The sequence below is a fragment of the Diachasma alloeum genome, unplaced genomic scaffold (genome assembly GCF_001412515.2).
Source record: "Diachasma alloeum isolate Michigan unplaced genomic scaffold, Dall2.0 Dall_scaffold_01044, whole genome shotgun sequence".
Classification (NCBI taxonomy): Eukaryota; Metazoa; Arthropoda; class Insecta; order Hymenoptera; family Braconidae; genus Diachasma; species Diachasma alloeum.
The window spans coordinates 16699-19926 of NW_021681156.1; the positions used below are offsets into that span (position 1 = coordinate 16699).

A 3228-nucleotide genomic window follows, 5' to 3' on the forward strand; every position below is an offset into this window, starting at 1 on the left:
TTTCTTGGGTTTTATTATGAGAAACAAATGAAAAACCACCGGAAAAAACTTCGAAAATTTACGCACAAGAATTTCATAGAAAAATGAAAATTCATTGACTTCTCTATCAAATATCTCCTATAGAAATAGCACAAAAAACTAAGGGAATTCTCCAATAGAATTTGAATCAAATTTCAATAGAATTGTTATAGAATTCCAATAGAAATTCAATAGAATTTCAAAAGAAATTCGATAAAATTTGTTTTGATTTTGCTATGGAATCTTTTCATACGTGTAATTTTATCAATTTTTTTGTTTACTAAATTCGGCTCAATGGCTTCTATGTGGATAAATCAAAAAAATTAATTTTAGAAAATTTACGCACAATAATTTCATAAAAAAATGAAAATCCATTGACTTCTCTATCAAAAATCTACTATAGAACAAGCGCAAAAAACAAATGGAATTTTTCAATAGAATTCTCATAAAACTGCAATAGAATTGTTGACGACATTCTGAAAAATATATTTTTAATTATTTTTTCATGGTTGCAGCTACGAAGACCACCACCGGGGCCTGCTTTCGACGATCGTGGAGCTCGTGAAAACGCCCAAGGGGGTAAGATGACATCAACTATTTCACTCGAATGGCTATTTTGTTTGGAACAGTAGGAAGGAAGACCATGGTAATATTTTATTCGTATTTCAGAAGACCACCAGCAGCCTCAAGATGATGGAGATGGGGTCAATTTGAGGAGACCTCCGGTATTGGCCCCAAACATTCAGCAGCTCATCCAGCAGCAAGTGCTGGAGCAACTGAGGAATGTAAGTACCTAGCAGATTTGGAGATCTCAAACCGAAGGTCCTTGAATTTCCTAGATATTTCTAGTAACTCTCTGAATTTCCTTCAAAGTTCTAGTAAGTTCTGGTAAGTTCTCTCGAATTTTCGAGAAACTTCTTGCAATTCTTAGAATGTGCTGCACTTCTTGAAACCCTCGAAATTCCCTGAATTCCCTGGAAAATTCAAGAAACACCCTAATTTCTCTCTAAATTTCCTAGGAATTCCTAAGAATCCGTTCTATTGGTTTGAAATTGCAGCAAATTGCTGGATTCTTTCTCCCAATTCATCGGAATGTCTAAAGTTCCCCCAAAACTTCTCAAAACTCCCTGACTTTCCTCGCAAGTTCTAGAAACGCCCTGGTTACTCTCCAAATGACTGGAAATCCGTTGAAATTTCCTCGAAATTGTCAGAAATCACTAGGATTGACTTCGAATTTCCCCAAATTTACTGGAAATGACTAGAATGCCCTGAATTTCATCGAAATATCAAGGAACTTCTCCAACTGCCTGGAAATTTGTAGAAATCTTTTCAAATTTTTCCGAATTTTTATAAATTTCTGGGATTCTCGGAAAAGTTCTAGAAACATCTTGAACTCTTTCGTAAGTTCACACAATCCCGAGAATTTCCTCGGAATTTCTCGATTTCTGTTGAATTCATTTGAATCTTCTCCACACTCCATGAATTCCCTGGAGACTTCTAGAAATGTTTTGAATTAGCATCAAATTTCTAGAAATTGCGTGGATGACCTCTAAATTTCGAGGAACTCCTGAAATCCCCTTGAAATTTACAGAAAATACCTGAATTCTCTCGAAAGAGGACTCTTTTCAACCGATTCCTTATTTTTTTTAGCTCGGATTTCAGCCAGGAGATCCTGCTGCAGAAGGAGCTAGAGTTGCTCCACAGCCATCGGTACCAGGACGTAGAGTCCCTCCAACAGATGGAGACCCCCTACAGCGAGAGATACCTCCAGCACGTGGAGCAATCCCAGTTCCTGAAGGACAACCGGAGAATGTTCCAGAAAGGACAGTCATGCGGGAGATCCTTCAGGAGCTCCAACTGCAAAGAGAAGCAAGAGAGAGAGAGAGGCAAGAGAGAGAGAGGAATGAGAAATAGAGACAAGAGAGAGGGAGGAAGCAGAAAGGAAGAAGAAGAAGAAGAGAGGGAGAAAATACTGGGGAGGGGGTGATAGATACCCAGGATATGGTGGTGGCCGTCGAGGGGGAGGGAGAGGAGGAGGAGGGTATGGGGGAAGGTACGGCGACAGAGGATATGTCCTCCTGTAAGAAAGACAATAAAAAACGTCCATAAAATGAAAAATCGTCTCCGTCATTTCTTTCCTATTTAGCCGTCCCATTCCTTCGTCTTCATCAATAACATTTCTACTCTAAAATTGTCATTTCTTTATTATATTTTTGTAGAAACCCCCTGGAAAGCTCGTGGCTCGGTTTCATATGTGACATTTCAGATTTATTTGACTTCCCATTTTTAACAACCTTCATATGACTCCCATGTGACTTCCATCGGACTCCCATGTCACCTACATATGACCCTCTTATAACGTCGTATTTTCGGTGAATTTTTGACTCTCATATGAACTACTGATGACCTTCATACGGCCTCCATATAAACCTCAGATTCCCAATTGAACCCCATATGACGTAACCCTCACATGACCTCCATATGACCCTCATAGAAAAACTTGAAAAAAAATTCAATCTTGACCCTTGTGAATACTTGAACCATTGAAAATTGTGCTTTTCACCCTTTCCGAAATGAAATAAAAGTTATCAATGAGTTCTCCAAATAATTTCAAGTAAATTTAGATATTGTTTTTCTTCTGTAATACTCGTTTGCCAAATATACGTATTTTCGCATCGAAAACTTTTTCTCAAACAACGGAAATGCTTTCCTAAATATCTCCGAACGATCCCCAAATTAGTGCCATCAGTGAAAATGAATATTTATTTTTTCGTCTGCTAAGTATACAATCGTCATAGTCTCCATTTCACCCTTGGTGCCTATTATAGAAACCCCCTGGAAAGTCGCCAAGAGTCGCCATTTCTTCTTCTTCCTAAATGAGGGAGTGAGTTTACCCACACGATTCCCCCCCCCCCACTTCCCAACAAAAAGTAGAGAGAGACNAATTTTTGGAAAAAAATGGGGTCCATTTTACCCTCACCCCCCGACAAAGAATAGGGGAGTCATTTCACCCACACAATCTAGTGACCTTCACCCCTTCTGTCCCCATCTACCTTCACCGCCCAAAAAAATGTTGAGAGCGAAAAAAGTTTAGGGTCATTTTACTCTCACCCCCTCCCCCCCCCAAAAAGAAATAGGATGTCCAGTTTATCCACATGCTTTATTTCCCCCCGCCCCTCTCCAAATTTTTACATTTTACGCTCATCTTCT

The 3228-nt window shown here is 39.1% G+C and overlaps 1 long non-coding RNA gene across 1 annotated transcript; it reads left to right on the forward strand.

The window, feature by feature from the left end:
- The first annotated feature begins 533 nt into the window (after positions 1-533).
- LOC114841600 lies at positions 534-2024 on the forward strand. The gene is made up of 3 exons (XR_003783171.1): positions 534-597; positions 688-906; positions 1669-2024. It is a non-coding gene; the product is annotated as an uncharacterized LOC114841600 (long non-coding RNA).
- The last annotated feature ends 1204 nt before the right edge of the window (positions 2025-3228 follow it).